Raw genomic sequence first — 17,883 nt, forward strand, 5'->3', positions numbered from 1 at the left:
TATATAGGGAGGGACATGGTGGTTATATAGGGAGCGACACAGTGGTTATATAGGGACACAGTGGTTATATAGGGAGGGACACAGTGGTTATATAGGGACACAGTGGTTATATAGGGACACAGTGGTTATATAGGGACACAGTGGTTATATAGGGACACCGTGGTTATATAGGGAGGGACACAGTGGTTATATAGGGACACAGTGGTTATATAGGGACACGGTGGTTATATAGGGACACGGCTATCGGAAAGTAAAGGAAAGCTGGAGGTAATTGTGTTAATTGGATGTCAAGGGAGAATAGAATGTAGTTGATTCTGTTTGAGGCAGTGCTGTTCTGACACACCTTGCGAGAGGTGTAGTGGGGGTGTTGTCCCAGCTTTGCATCCATACTCTCCAGGCAGACGGTGTCTGTCACCTTCCCCACAGAGAGACAGGCCTCATCCAGTACAGAGATGAAGCCTTTATGGGGCTGTTCCACCAGGTCCACGATGATCTGGTTGTTAAAGTAGTCAATCTGGGAACACATGGGGGAGAGGAACTGTTAAACGTTTGTTTATGAATATTGCATGTGCTGGGTGGTGTGTTTTTGGAGTGTGTATGTTTGGAGAGAGAGGGGGTGGGGAGAGAGAGAACAGGGAGAGAAAGACTGTGTGTGTGTGTGTGTCAGTCTATCTGTGTGTGTCAGGGCCCATGTGTTTGCTTGCTTGTGCGTGTACGCCACTCAATTGCTGCCAGATACCCTCTTTCCGGTACTCACATGCTGCCAGATTGTACCCTCTCTCCGGTACTCACATAACGCCAGATGATACCCTCGCTCCGGTACTCACATAATGCCAGATTGTACCCTCTCTCCGGTACTCACATAACGCCAGATGATACCCTCAATCCGGTACTCACATGCTGCCAGATGATACCCTCAATCCGGTACTCACATGCTGCCAGATGATACTATCTCTCCGGTACTCACATGCTGCCAGATGATACTATCTCTCCGGTACTCACATGCTGCCAGATTATACCCTCTCTCCGGTACTCACAGGCTGCCAGATGCTACTATCCATCTGGTACTCACATGCTGCCAGATGATGCCCTCTCTCCGGTATTCACATGCTGCCAGATGATACCCTCTCTCCGGTACTCACATGCTGCCAGATGATACCCTCTCTCCGTACTCACATGCTGCCAGATTATACCCTCTCTCCGGTACTCACATGCTGCCAGATTATACCCTCTCTCTGGTACTCACAGGCTGCCAGATGATACTATCTCTCCGGTACTCACATGCTGCCAGATGCTACTATCCCTCTGGTACTCACATGCTGCCAGATGATACCCTCAATCCGGTACTCACATGCTGCCAGATTATACCCTCTCTCTGGTACTGACATGCTGCCAGATTATACCCTCTCTCCGGTCCTCACAGGCTGCCAGATGATACTATCTCTCTGGTACTCACATGCTGCCAGATGATACCCTCTCTCTTGTACTCGTCTTGTTCCTGGCAAAGGATCAGCTGGATGAAGAGCTGCTGCAGCTTCTCATTACAGTAGTTGATGCAGAACTGCTCAAAGCTGAACAACAACGACACACGAACACAGGTGTTAATATGACACAACCGATCATGTAGTCACAGCATGGCTATGTTACATTTTGATGATATAATATATATCATATATTTCCTAAATGTATAAAATACAGATATTGATAGAAAGATACATACATATGTTCAAATACTGGAATAACTGGAGAAGATGGAGAAGGTACATAGATCAATACAGATGTCGAAGATCTCAAAGCCGTAAATATCCAGCACTCCAATAACTGTGTTTTTCCCATGAAGCACTGGGTTGTAGTCTTTCACCTCAATAACAGCGTTGATACGGCCTACAATCCAATCAAATAGTGTCTCATAGAGAGCCTAAAAAGACAGATAAAGAGAGAGAGAGAGACAGAGACACAGAGAGAGACACAGAGACAGACAGGGAGAGACAGACGAGAGAGAGAGAGAGAGAGAGAGAGAGAGAGAGAGAGAGAGAGAGAGAGAGAGAGGAGAGAGGGAGAGAGAGAGAGATGTGACCCGAAATAACATGAGAAAATAACATGAGAAAAAGATGTGAGAAGGCTGACACTATGTTACACACTACACAACAATGAGTCAACATTAGATGGGGCTTGTAAGGTTTGAAGACAGATAGATAGTCTTGTATTGATGTGTCCAGCCCAGCACCTTGGTGAAAGCATCCCGGCCGAAGCAGGCCTCCTTCTCAGAATGTCCCTTCTCTATGACTTCTCCGCCTCCCGGTGGCCACAGTCCGGTACAGCAGGCTCTTGGTCACGTTGTCTGGCTCTGTGCTGGTCAGCTCAGCGATGTGACTCACGTCCCCCGTCCCCACCACCAGGACACTCTCTCTGTCTGTCTCAAACTGCAGGTTACCCTGGGGAGAGTCAGACATCTTGCTGTTATAACATGATGTGTCACACCCTTAAACAAGAACAAGGGATATACTTGTAAAAAGTATTTTTATTGTGTAAGTTTCAGTTGCACTGCCGTTACCAAGGCAACTCTGTGGTGTATACCAAACGTTATTTAAATCTCTTATGTTAGTCATGCTAAGGTCTTGTAGTTGTATTGAACCATTCAGGTAACCTTTAGCTTGTATGACTAATAGAAGTGTTGACCAACCAGGATGAGGATGGTCCCCAGGATTCTGTAGATGGAGTGAATCTCCTCCTCTGAAAAGCCAATCACGTTCAGGGCACTGAGCACTGAGCGTTGTGGCTGTACCTGTCGTTGTAGGACGTCTTGAGACAAAGAAAGAGAGATGTCGTTATTTACCCCCACACATGCTGAAGGTGGGCTACCATAATGTAATCGTCATTCAGTAGAACCAGTAGATGGGGGGGGCACTCACAGTGGCGACAGCTCCATCTCTGGTGCACACATAGTCGGCAGGATCATTGTGCAGGTGAAGGGACTTTAACATGTCATCTGTGCCTCCCCGTAGTAACTACGGAGACACACAACACACAGTGTAGAAAAAGATGGATGTAGCATGAATATTTATGAGGACAGAAATAGAAGAACTTTTCAAAACTCCATTATTTTCCCCGGATCAGATTCGGGCATCATTAAAGTCATCGTCACTTCTACTTATAACTGGATCAGATTCGGCCATCATTAAAGTCATCGTCACTTCTACTTACAACCGGATCAGATTCGGGCATCATTAAAGTCATCGTCACTTCTACTTATAACCGGATCAGATTCGCCATCATTAAAGTCATCGTCACTTCTACTTATAACCGGATCAGATTCGCCATCATTAAAGTCATCGTCACTTCTACTTATAACCGGATCAGATTCGGCCATCATTAAAGTCATCGTCACTTCTACTTACAACCGGATCAGATTCGGCCATCATTAAAGTCATCGTCACTTCTACTTATAACCGGATCAGATTCGGCCATCATTAAAGTCATCGTCACTTCTACTTATAACCGGATCAGATTCGGCATCATTAAAGTCATCGCTCACTTCTACTTACAACCGGATCAGATTCGGGCATCATTAAAGTCATCGTCTACTTCTACTTATAACCGGATCAGATTCAGGCATCATTAAAGTCATCGTCACTTCTACTTATAACCGGATCAGATTCGGGCATCATTAAAGTCATCGTCACTTCTACTTACAACCGGATCAGATTCGGGCATCATTAAAGTCATCGTCACTTCTACTTATAACCGGATCAGATTCGGGCATCATTAAAGTCATCGTCACTTCTACTTATAAACGGATCAAATCCAAATCAAATCAAATCAAATTTTATTTGTCACATACACATGGTTAGCAGATGTTAATGCGAGTGTAGCGAAATGCTTGTGCTTCTAGTTCCGACAATGCAGTAATAACCAACAAGTAATCTAACTAACAATTCCAAAACTACTGTCTTATACACAAGGGGATAAGGGGAACAAGGGGTGTAAGGTGATAAAGAATATGTACATAAAGACATGTGAATGAGTGATGGTACAGAGCAGCATAGGCAAGATACAGTAGATGGTATCGAGTACAGTATATACATATGAGATGAGTATGTAAACAAAGTGGCATAGTTAAAGTGGATAGTGATACATGTATTAAATAAAGATGCAGTAGATGATATAGAGTACAGTATATACAGTGCCTTGCTAAAGTATTCGGCCCCTTGAACTTTGCAGACCTTTTGCCACATTTCAGGCTTCAAACATAAAGATATAAAACTGTATTTTTTTGTGAAGAATCAACAATAAGTGGACACAATCATGAAGTGGAACGACATTTATTGGATATTTCAAACTTTTTTAACAAATCAAAAACTGAAAAATTGGGCGTGCAAAATTATTCAGCCCCCTTAAGTTAATACTTTGTAGCGCCACCTTTTGCTGCGATTACAGCTGCAAGTCGCTTGGGGTATGTCTCTATCAGTTTTGCACATCGAGAGACTGAAATTTTTTCCCATTCCTCCTTGCAAAACAGCTCGAGCTCAGTGAGGTTGATGGAGAGCATTTGTGAACAGCAGTTTTCAGTTCCTTTCCACAGATTCTCGATTGATTCAGGTCTGACTTTGACTTGGCCATTCTAACACATGGATATGTTTATTTTTGAACCATTCCATTTAGTGATTTTGTTTTATGTTTTGGATCATTGTCTTGTTGGAAGACAAATCTCCATCCCAGTCTCAGGTCTTTGCAGACTCCATCAGGGTTTCTTCCAGAATGGTCCTGTATTTGGCTCCATCCATCTTCCCATCAATTTTAACCATCTTCCCTGTCCCTGCTGAAGAAAAGCAGGCCCAAACCATGATGTTGCCACCATCATGTTTGACAGTGGGTATGGTGTGTTCGGGGTGATGAGCTGTGTTGCTTTTACGCCAAACATAACGTTTTGCATTGTTGCCAAAAAATTCAGTTATGGTTTCATCTGACCAGAGCACCTTCTTCCACATGTTTGGTGTGTCTCCCAGGTGGCTTGTGGCAAACTTTAAACAACACATTTTATGGATATCTTTAAGAAATGGCTTTCTTCTTGCCACTCTTCCATAAAGGCCAGATTTGTGCAATATACGACTGATTGTTGTCCTATGGACAGAGTCTTCCACCTCAGCTGTAGATCTCTGCAGTTCATCCAGAGTGATCATGGGCCTCTTGGCTGCATCTCTGATCAGTCTTCTCCTTGTATGAGCTGAAAGTTTAGAGGACGGCCAGCTCTGGTAGATTTGCAGTGGTCTGATACTCCTTCCATTTCAATATTATCGCTTGCACAGTGCTCCTTCGGATGTTTAAAGCTTGAGAAATCTTTTGTATCCAACCGGCTTTAAACTTCTTCACAACAGTATCTCGGATCTGCCTGGTGTTCCTTGTTCTTCATGATGCTCTCTGCGCTTAACGGAACTCTGAGACTATCACAGTGCAGGTGCATGATACGGAGACTTGATTACACACAGGTGGATTGTATTTATCAACATTAGTCATTTAGGTCAACATTGGATCATTCAGAGATCTCACTGGAATTTCTGAGAGAGTTTACTGCACTGAAAGTAAAGGGGCTGAATAATTTTGCACTCCCAATTTTTCAGTTTGATTTGTTAAAAAGTTTGAAATATCCAATAAATGTCGTTCCACTTCATGATTGTGTCCCACTTGTTGCTGATTCTTCACAAAAGAAATACAGTTTTATATCTTTGTTTGATGCCTGAAATGTGGCAAAAGGTCGTAAAGTTCAAGGGGGCCTAATACTTTCGCAAGGCACTGTACGTATACATATGAGAGATGAATAATGTAGGGTATGTAGACATTATCTTAGGTAGCATTGTAGTGGCTAGATATATTTTAAATAATTTCCCATCAATTCCCATTATTAAAGTGGCTGAGCGGAGTAAGTGTGTTGGCAGCCACCAATGTTAGTGGTTGCTGTTTAACAGTCTGATGGCCTTGAGACAGAAGCTGTTTTTCAGTCTCTCGGTCCCAGCTTTGATGCACTTGTACTGACCTCGCCTTTCTGATGATAGCGGGGTGAACAGGCAGTGGCTCGGGTGGTTGATGTCCTTGATGATCTTTATGGCCTTCCTGTAACATCGGGTGGTGTAGGTGTCCTGGAGGGCAGGTAGTTTTGCCCCCCGGTGATGAGTTGTGCAGACCTCACTACCCTCTGGAGAGCCTTACGGTTGAGGGTGGAGCAGTTGCCGTACAAGATGGTGATACAGCCTGCCAGGATGCTCTCGATTGCATCTAGAAGTTTGTGAGTGCTTTTGGTGACAAGCCGAATTTCTTCAGCCTCCTGAGGCTGAAGAGGCGCTGCTGCGCCTTCTTCACGATGCTGTCTGTGTGAGTGACCAATTCAGTTTGTCTGTGATGTGTATGCCGAGGAACTTAAAACTTACTACCCTTCCTCCACTACTGTTCCATCGATGTGGATAGGGGGTGTTCCCTCTGCTGTTTCCTGAAATCCACAAACATCTCCTTAGTTTTGTTGATGTTGAGTGTGGTGCTGGTTTTCCTGACACCACACTTCCGAGGGCCCTCACCTCCTCCCTGTAGGCCGTCTCGCCGTTGTTGGTAATCAAGCCTACCACTGTTGTGTCGGGGTCCGCAAACTTGATGATTGAGTTGGAGGCGGCGAGCCACGCAGTCGTGGGTGAACAGGGAGTACAGGAGAGGTCTCAGAACGCACCCTGTGGGGCCCCAGTGTTGAGGATCAGCGGGGAGGAGATGTTGTTACCTACCCTCACCACCTGGGGTGGCCCGTCAGGAAGTCCAGTACCCAGTTGCACAGGGCGCGGAGCCGAGACCCAGGGTCTCGAGCTAGATGACGAGCTTGGAGGGTACTATGGTGTTGAATGCCGAGCTGCAGTCGATGAACAGCATTCTCACATAGATATTCCTCTTGTCCAGATGGGTTAGGGCAGTGTGCAGTGTGGCTGAGATTGTAATGCCTGTGGACCTATAATGGGGCGGGGCAAATTGGAGGGTCTAGGGTGTCAGGTAGGGTGGAGGTGATATGGTCTCGACTAGTCTCTCAAAGCACTTCATGATGACGGGAAGTGAGTGCTACTGGGCGGTAGTCGCGAGCTCAGTTACCTTAGCTTTCTTGTGAACAGGAAATAATGGTGGCCCTCTTGAAGCATGTGGGAACAGGTAGACTGGAGATAGGGATTGATTGAATATAACCGTAAACACACCAGCCAGCTGGTCTGCGCATGCTCTGAGGGCGCGGCTGGGGATGCCGTCTGGGCCTGCAGCCTTGCGAGGGTTAACACGTTTAAATGTTTTACTCACCTCGGCTGCAGTGAAGGAGAGTCCGCATGTTTTTGTTGCAGGCCGTGTCAGTGGCACTGTATTGTCCTCAAAGCGGGCAAAAGTTATTTAGTCTGCCTGGGAGCAAGACATCCTGGTCCGTGACTGGGCTGGTTTTCTTTTTGTAGTCCGTGATTGACTGTAGACCCTGCCACATACCTCTTGTGTCTGAGCCGTTGAATTGAGATTCTACTTTGTCTCTATACTGACGCTTAGCTTGTTTGATTGCCTTGCGGAGGGAATAGCTGCACTGTTTGTATTCGGTCATGTTTCCAGTCACCTTGCCCTGATTAAAAGCAGTGGTTCGCGCTTTCAGTTTCACGCGAATGCTGCCATCAATCCACGGTTTCTGGTTTGGGAATGTTTTAATCGTTGCTATGGGAACGACATCTTCAACGCACGTTCTAATGAACTCGCACACCGAATCAGCGTATTCGTCAATTTTGTTGTCTGACGCAATACGAAACATATCCCAGTCCACGTGATGGAAGCAGTCTTGGAGTGTAGAGTCAGCTTGGTCGGACCAGCGTTGGACAGACCTCAGCGTGGGAGCTTCTTGTTTTAGTTTCTGTCTGTAGGCAGGGATCAACAAAATGGAGTCGTGGTCAGCTTTTCCGAAAGGAGGGCGGCGCAGGGCCTTGTATATGCGTGCGGAAGTTAGAATAACAATGATCCTAGGTTTTGCCAGCCCTGGTTGCGCAATCGATATGCTGATACAATTTAGGAGTCTTGTTTTCAGATTAGCCTTGTTAAAATCCCCAGCTACAATGAATGCAGCCTCAGGATGTATGGATTCCAGTTTGCAAAGAGTCAAATAAAGTTCATTCAGAGCCATCGATGTGTCTGCTTGGGGGGAATATATACGGCTGTGATTATAATCGAAGAGAATTCTCTTGGTAGATAATGCGGTCGACATTTGATTGTCAGGAATTCTAAATCAGGTGAACAGAAGGATTTGAGTTCCTGTATGTTTCTGTGATCACACCACGTCTCGTTAGCTATAAGGCATACGCCCCCGCCCCTCTTCTTACCAGAAAGATGTTTGTTTCTGTCGGCGCGATGCATGGAGAAACCCGCTGGCTGCACCGACTCCGATAGTGTCTCTCCAGTGAGCCATGTTTCCGTGAAGCAAAGAACGTTACAGTCTCTGATGTCCCTCTGGAATGCTACCCTTGCTCGGATTTCATCAACCTTGTTGTCAAGAGACTGGACGTTGGCGAGAAGAATGCTAGGGAGTGGTGCACGATGTGCCCGTCTCCGGAGTCTGACCAGAAGACCGCCTTGTTTCCCTCTTTTACAGAGTCGTTTTTTTGGGTCGCCGGCTGGGATCCATTCCGTTGTCCTGGGTGAAAGGCAGAGCACAGGATCCGCTTCGCGAAAGTCATATTCTTGGTCGTACTGATGATGAGTTGACACTGCTCTTATATTCAGTAGTTCTTCTCAACTGTATGTAATGAAACCTAAGATGACCTGGGGTACTAATGTAAGAAATAACACGTAAAAAAACAAAAAACTGCATAGTTTCCTAGGAACGCGAGCGAGGCGGCCATCTCTGTCGGCGCCGGAAGTCAGATTCGGGCATCATTAAAGTCATCGTCATTTCTACTTATAACCGGATCAGATTCGGCCATCATTAAAGTCATCGTCACTTCTACTTATAACCGGATCAGATTCGGGCATCATTAAAGTCATCGTCACTTCTACTTATAACCGGATCAGATTCGGGCATCATTAAAGTCATCGTCATTTCTACTTATAACCGGATCAGATTCGGGCATCATTAAAGTCATCGTCACTTCTACTTATAACCGGATCAGATTCGGGCATCATTAAAGTCATCGTCATTTCTACTTATAACCGGATCAGATTCGGGCATCATTAAAGTCATCGTCACTTCTACTTATAACCATATTGTACGTAGTGTAATGACCAGTGAACATTTACCTGATAGAAGGAGTGGAAGTTCCTCTCACCTCCATTCTGCTGCACCACCCTTGACTTACACACACACACACACACACACACACACACACACACACACACACACACACACACACACACACACACACACACACACACACACACACACACACACACACAGATTGGATTGAGAGAGAGAGAGACCATTAGAGTTTAACTATAAACCATAACCTCAAATACAAGACAAGAGAACAGGGAAATATTGTGGGTTATTTCTGTTCAGTGAGAATGAATGAGTCCATCGCTCACACAGCCCCACAGTGTCAGATGGTGTGTTAGCTAGCTCAAAGAGAAGATAAATGCAACGGTCATCATGGTGCCTCAGGTGAGCCATTCATTATCAGAATCTGAACTAACAGGGTGTAATTCACAGGAACATCTATTCATGGACTCACTCTCTCTCATGTCTCTGTTTCACCACCTTGATCAAACATTTATGTTCAAGTATGAAATGGAATTCAAAAGAAGTTCACAGAAACAGACACATACTGTATTAGTTTATTCCTGACTAAAAAACATGTTCATCTCCACTGAACGTGCTTTCTAGTCCAGACAAGGCTTAACCCATGTCTGGTAAACTTGCCCTATAAATCTGCTTTTAAAGTAACTACCCAGTGTTACCAAATTTCCATGAAATATGACCTATAATTACTCACAATATGAGTGAAATAGTTTTCTTCCAGAACATTTAAATAAGGCGTGTTAATGCAGCTCTGCTGTGTTAGAATTGTGTGGGTGTGTACCGGTCATTCAATTATTAGCCGAGTAGACCGCTGATTGGCCAGCCCATCCTCATGTAGACCGCTGATTGGCCAGCCCATCCTCCTATAGACCGCTGATTGGCCAGCCCATCCTCATGTAGACCGCTGATTGGCCAGCCCATCCTCCTATAGACCGGGGCTGATTGGCCAGCCCATCCTCATGTAGACCGCTGATTGGCCAGCCCATCCTCCTGTAGACCGCTGATTGGCCAGCCCATCCTCATGTAGACCGCTGATTGGCCAGCCCATCCTCCTATAGACCGCTGATTGGCCAGCCCATCCTCATGTAGACCGCTGATTGGCCAGCCCATCCTCATGTAGACCGCTGATTGGCCAGCCCATCCTCATGTAGACCGCTGATTGGCCAGCCCATCCTCATGTAGACCGCTGATTTGCTTTTCTCTAATTTATGTTTTGGCCACAAATACGAGTATAGGATAAGTCAACAACAATATTTGGATATGCGCTAACCCTTTACACTCAGGGGGAATTAGCCAAAATGGATATGACCAAATTGAAATGTTTCTTAAAGAGAAAATATTAAAACGCATAAGCATAGTTGGACTGGAAAGGGTTTGGAGATTCTGGTAAAACTATTAGATCAAAGGAATCATGAGTGCATTCAGGTACGTGTTCCGCTGCAAATGTTCTTCACAATAAACAAACATAGGCTCAGAACAACCCAGGGTATGACGTGATCTTGTAGCTGTACGTCAAACATAGTGATCATGAACATTGACACTGTATTTGACATGAGTTATATGACATGGAAATGTTAAGTGCATATTGGACTCAACGGGTGTTTGGCTTGCTTGTATGACATCAAAGCGGCATTTATTATAATCCTCAATATCTTATCTTTCAAAATACATAGTCCTCTTAATTTACGGCATTTCCCTCACTCACCACTAAAAGAAATTGCAAAAAGTTGCCCAATTACCAGGAGGGATGAGGGGCAACTTCTTGTCGTGTGTAAAACGTCTGCCAGTCAAAACGCATAAAGAGCTGTGATGTCATTTATAGCATGTTACTGTCCAGCCACTGAGCTGTGACGACATTTATAGCATGTTACTGTCCAGCCACTGAGCTGTGACGACATTTATAGCATGTTCCTGTCCAGCCACTGAGCTGTGACGTCATTTATAGCATGTTACTGTACAGCCACTGAGCTGTGACGTAATTTATAGTGACATGTTACTGTACAGCCACTGAGCTGTGACGACATTTATAGCATGTTACTGTACAGCCACTGAGCTGTGACGTCATTTATAGCATGTTACTGTACAGCCACTGAGCTGTGACGTCATTTATAGCATGTTCCTGTCCAGCCACTGAGCTGTGACGCCATTTATAGCATGTTACTGTACAGCCACTGAGCTGTGACGTAATTTATAGCATGTTACTGTACAGCCACTGAGCTGTGATGTCATTTATAGCATGTTACTGTCCAGCCACTGAGCTGTGATGTCATTTATAGCATGTTACTGTACAGCCACTGAGCTGTGATGTCATTTATAGCATGTTACTGTACAGCCACTGAGCTGTGATGTCATTTATAGCATGTTACTGTACAGCCACTGAGCTGGCGTCATTTACAGCATGTTACTGTCCAGCCACTGAGCTGTGATGTCACTTATAGCCTGTTACTGTCCAGCCACTGAGCTGTGACGTCATTTATAGCATGTTACTGTACAGCCACTGAGCTGTGACGCTATTTATAGCATGTCACTGTACAGCCACTGAGCTGTGACGCCATTTATAGCATGTTACTGTCCAGACATTGAGCTGTGACGTCATTTATAGCATGTTACTGTCCAGCCACTGAGCTGTGACGTCATTTATAGCATGTTACTGTCCAGCCACTGAGCTGTGATGTCATTTATAGCATGTTACTGTACAGCCACTGAGCTGTGACGTCATTTATAGCATGTTACTGTACAGCCACTGAGCTGTGATGTCATTTATAGCATGTTACTGTACAGCCACTGAGCTGTGATGTCATTTATAGCATGTTACTGTACAGCCACTGAGCTGTGACGTCATTTATAGCATGTTACTGTACAGCCACTGAGCTGTGACATCATTTATAGCATGTTACTGTCCAGCCACTGAGCTGTGATGTCATTTATATGTTACTGTACAGCCACTGAGCTGTGACGTCATTTATAGTATGTTACTGTCCAGCCACTGAGCTGTGATGTCATTTATAGCATGTTACTGTCCAGCCACTGAGCTGTGATGTCATTTATAGCATGTTACTGTACAGCCACTGAGCTGTGATGTCATTTATAGCATGTTACTGCACAGCCACTGAGCTGTGATGTCATTTATAAGACATGTTACTGTACAGCCACTGAGCTGTGACGCCATTTATAGCATGTTACTGTCCAGCCACTGAGCTGTGATGTCATTTATAGCATGTTACTGTACAGCCACTGAGCTGTGACATCATTTATAGCATGTTACTGTACAGCCACTGAGCTGTGATGTCATTTATAGCATGTTACTGGGTACAGCCACTGAGCTGTGATGTCATTTATAGCATGTTACTGTACAGCCACTGAGCTGTGATGTCATTTATAGCATGTTACTGTACAGCCACTGAGCTGTGATGTCATTTATAGCATGTTACTGTACAGCCACTGAGCTGTGGCGTCATTTACAGCATGTTACTGTCCAGCCACTGAGCTGTGATGTCATTTATAGCCTGTTACTGTCCAGCCACTGAGCTGTGACGCCATTTATAGCATGTTACTGTACAGCCACTGAGCTGTGACGCCATTTATAGCATGTCACTGTACAGCCACTGAGCTGTGACGTCATTTATAGCATGTTACTGTCCAGACATTGAGCTGTGACGCCATTTATAGCATGTTACTGTCCAGCCACTGAGCTGTGACGTCATTTATAGCATGTTACTGTCCAGCCACTGAGCTGTGATGTCATTTATAGCATGTTACTGTACAGCCACTGAGCTGTGACGCCATTTATAGCATGTTACTGTACAGCCACTGAGCTGTGATGTCATTTATAGCATGTTACTGTACAGCCACTGAGCTGTGATGTCATTTATAGCATGTTACTGTACAGCCACTGAGCTGTGACGCATTTATAGCATGTTACTGTACAGCCACTGAGCTGTGACATCATTTATAGCATGTTACTGTCCAGCCACTGAGCTGTGATGTCATTATAGCATGTTACTGTACAGCCACTGAGCTGTGACGTCATTTATAGTATGTTACTGTCCAGCCACTGAGCTGTGATGTCATTTATAGCATGTTACTGTCCAGCCACTGAGCTGTGATGTCATTTATAGCATGTTACTGTACAGCCACTGAGCTGTGATGTCATTTATAGTATGTTACTGTACAGCCACTGAGCTGTGATGTCATTTATAGCATGTTACTGTACAGCCACTGAGCTGTGACGCTATTTATAGCATGTTACTGTCCAGCCACTGAGCTGTGATGTCATTTATAGCATGTTACTGTACAGCGACTGAGCTGTGACATCATTTATAGCATGTTACTGTACAGCCACTGAGCTGTGATGTCATTTATAGCATGTTACTGTCCAGCCACTGAGCTGTGATGTCATTTATAGCATGTTACTGTCCAGCCACTGAGCTGTGATGTCATTTATAGCATGTTACTGTACAGCCACTGAGCTGTGATGTCATTTATAGCATGTTACTGTCCAGACACTGAGCTGTGATGTCATTTATAGCATGTTACTGTCCAGCCACTGTGTTCTAATTTATGCGCTTATCAGTGCCCAGATCTGGTATTTTCGAACCGTCTACGGGTTAACAGAATATTAACTTAAGCTGTCCAATCAAATCTCTTCTCCTAAGTCGCTTCCTTGACTCCAAGTCAAGGTCCAATCACTGTCTGTCTCTCACCATCCTGTCCAATCATGTTGTTCTCACCTTCTCCAGTAGGTAGTTGTTAATATGTCCGCGGGTGGGGTCGCGTTGAAGTTGAAGTTGATGTCCATGTACTCCCGAAGCGGCTGGAGTTGTCGTTGCGGTTGGTCTTGGCGTTAATGAAGGCCTCCAGCACACAGTTGGACTTCAGAAGAACATTCTTCACACTGTGTCACAGAGGGGGAGTGTGGTCATCATGGATAACAGCAATAGCAGATGACAATGTGTCCCAAAGATTGAGAAGAGAGGAAGAGAAAGAGGTGAATAAGAAGTTCTTCCAGTGTCAATGTTTTTATCTCGTCATCCAGAACACAAATCAGCTCCGGCTACTATGTACTCACTAGAGGTTAATGATGAATTGGTTCTTCTCAAATCAAATCAAATTGTATTCGTCATATGCTTCAAATTACAGGTGTAGACTAACAGTGACATGCTTACTTACGCAGCACTTCCCAACAATGCAGAGAAAATAAATAAATATATCAAATAATAATAACACAAGGAATAAATACACAATGAGTAATGATAACTTGACTATATACACGGGGTACCAGTACTGAGTCAATGTGCAGGGGTACCAGTACTGGAGTCAATATGCAGGTACCAGTACTGAGTTCTATGTGTGCAGGGGTACCAGTACTGAGTCAATATGCAGGGGTACCAGTACTGAGTCAATGTGCAGGGGTACCAGTACTGAGTCAATGTGCAGGGGTACCAGTACTGAGTCTATGTGCAGGGGTACCAGGTACTGAGTCAATATGCAGGGGTACCAGTACTGAGTCAATATGCAGGGGTACCAGTACTGAGTCAATATGCAGGGGTACCAGTACTGAGTCAATATGCAGGGGTACCAGTACTGAGTCAATGTGCAGGGGTACCAGTACTGAGTCATGTGTAGTACCAGTACTGAGTCAATGTGCAGGGGTACCAGTACTGAGTCAATGTGCAGGGGTACCAGTACTGAGTCAATATGCAGGGGTACCAGTACTGAGTCAATGTGCAGGGGTACCAGTACTGGAGTCAATATGCAGGGGGTACCAGTACTGAGTCTATGTGCAGGGGTACCAGTACTGAGTCAATATGCAGGGGTACCAGTACTGAGTCAATGTGCAGGGGTACCAGTACTGAGTCATGTGCAGGGGTACCAGTACTGAGTCAATATGCAGGGGTACCAGTACTGGAGTCAATATGCAGGGGGGTACCAGTACTGAGTCAATATGCAGGGTACCAGTACTGAGTCTATGTGCAGGGGGTACCAGTACTGAGTCAATATGCAGGGGTACCAGTACTGAGTCAATATGCAGGGGTACCAGTACTGAGTCTATGTGCAGGGGTACCAGTACTGAGTCAATATGCAGGGGTACCAGTACTGAGTCAATGTGCAGGGGGTACCAGTACTGGAGTCAATATGCAGGGGTACCCAGTACTGAGTCAATATGCAGGGGTACCAGTACTGAGTCAATGTGCAGGGGTACCAGTACTGAGTCTATGTGCAGGGGTACCAGTACTGAGTCAATATGCAGGGGTACCAGTACTGAGTCAATATGCAGGGGTACCAGTACTGAGTCAATATGCAGGGGTACCAGTACTGAGTCAATATGCAGGGGTACCAGTACTGAGTCAATGTGCAGGGGTACCAGTACTGAGTCAATGTGCAGGGGTACCAGCATTGAGTCAATATGTGCAGGGGTACCAGTACTGAGTCAATGTGCAGGGGTACCACTGAGTCAATATGCAGGGGTACCAGTACTGAGTCAATATGCAGGGGTACCAGTACTGGGTCAATGTGCAGAGGTACAAAGTAATTGAGGTACATATGTACATATAGGTAGGGGTAAAGTGACTAGGCAACAGGATAGATGATAAACAGCAGTTTCCAGTTGTCAGGGATACAGTGTTTTCAACCTAACTACCGCTTCCCTGTAAAAAGGATGGGGATTCGCTAAGGCAACTTTTTTCACCTGCTACGTTATGTTAATGCAGATAGTCCATGTATCTATTTGGTGAACTATTTAGCAGTCTTATGGCTTACAAGCATTTCGCTGCCAGAATGCATTAACATCTGCTGAACCATGTGTATGTGACAAATAAATTTGATTTTGATTTTTGGCTTGAGGGTAGAAGCTGTTCAGGGTCCTGTTGGTTACAGACTTGGTGCATTGGCACCTATTGTCGGTGCGGAAGCAGAGAGAGAGCAGCCTATGACATGGATGGCTAGAGTCTTTGGCAATTGTTAGTGCCCTCTGACACCGCCTGGTATAGAGGTCATGGATGGCAGGAAGCTTGACCTTGGTGATGTACTGGGCCGTACGTTCCACCCTCTGTAACGCCTTGCGGTCGGATGCCAAGCAGTTGCCATACCAAGCAGTGATGCAGTTGGTCAAGATAGTCTCAATATTTTACATTTTTTAAATGTTTTATTTAACCTTTATTTAACTAGGCAAGTCAGTTAAGAACAAATTCTCAATGGTGCAGCTGGGGGAAAAAATTGAGCATCTGATGGCCCATGCCAAATCTTTTCAGCCTCCTGAGGGGGAAGAGGCGCCAACTTGTCTTCTTCGCGACTGTGTTAGTGTGTGTGTGGATCATGTTATTTCCTTAGTGATGTGGACACAGAGGAACTTGAAGCTCTCAACCAGCTCCACTACAGTCCCGTCGATGTGGATGGGGGCATGCTCTGCCCTCCGTTTCCTATTGTCCACGATCAGCTCCATTGTCTTGCTGACGTTGAGGGAGAGGTTGTTGTCCTGGCACCTTCTCCCTATAGGCTGTCTCTAACATTCTGACATTGCCACTGATGCAGCATATGCTGTATGTCTTTCCAGAATCTCCACTCTAACCCAGTCAAATATATAGTGTTATTTAACAGGGGACAAGGGAGCCTCTTCAGAACCTTCTGAACGCAGTGACACCTCCTGGTTGACCTTTAACACGGATGACTCACCTCTCGACCTCTGCTTTCTGGCTGGGGTTGGTGATGGCTGCGATGTACTGCATGATGTACTTGCTAGCCTCCGTCTTTCCGGCGCCACTCTCACCTGGGACACACAGACAGCTCACAACATCTACATGTATGTAGCAATTCATGTACATTACTAGCAGATTTTGCAACCAGATATAAATTAGTAGATATACAGTACCAGTCAAAAGTTTGGACACATCTACTCATTCAAGGGTTTTTCTTTATTTTTACTATTTTCTACATTGTAGAATAATAGTGAAGAAATCAAAACTAGGAAAAAAACACATGGAATCATGTAGTAACCTAAAAAGTGTAAAACAAATCAAAATATATTTTATATTTGAGATTCTTCAAAGTTGCCACCCTTCGCATTGACAGCACACTCTGGGCATTCTCTCAACCAGCTTCACCTGGAATGCATTTCCAACAGTCTTGAAGGAGTTCCCACATACAGTGCCTTGCGAAAGTATTCGGCCCCCTTGAACTTTGCGACCTTTTGCCACATTTCAGGATTCAAACATAAAGATATAAAACTGTATTTTTTTGTGAAGAATCAACAACAAGTGGGACACAATCATGAAGTGGAACGACATTTATTGGACATTTCAAACTTTTTTAACAAATCAAACACTGAAAAATTGGGCGTGCAAAATTATTCAGACCCTTTACTTTCAGTGCAGCAAACTCTCTCCAGAAGTTCAGTGAGAATCTCTGAATGATCCAATGTTGACCTAAATGACTAATGATGATAAATACAATCCACCTGTGTGCAATCAAGTCTCCGTATAAATGCACCTGCACTGTGATAGTCTCAGAGTTCCGTTAAAAGCGCAGAGAGCATCATGAAGAACAAAGAACACACCAGGCAGGTCCGAGATACTGTTGTGAAGAAGTTTAAAGCCGGTTTGGATACAAAA

At 44.8% G+C, this 17,883-nt stretch overlaps 1 pseudogene; it reads right to left on the minus strand.

The window, feature by feature from the left end:
* Nucleotides 1-343: 343 nt before the first annotated feature.
* On the minus strand, nt 344-17,042 carry LOC135536204 (unconventional myosin-Id-like; annotated as a pseudogene).
* Between the last annotated feature and the right edge of the window lie 841 nt (nt 17,043-17,883).

Source organism: Oncorhynchus masou, unplaced genomic scaffold (assembly GCF_036934945.1).
Source record: "Oncorhynchus masou masou isolate Uvic2021 unplaced genomic scaffold, UVic_Omas_1.1 unplaced_scaffold_5724, whole genome shotgun sequence".
Taxonomy (NCBI): Eukaryota; Metazoa; Chordata; class Actinopteri; order Salmoniformes; family Salmonidae; genus Oncorhynchus; species Oncorhynchus masou.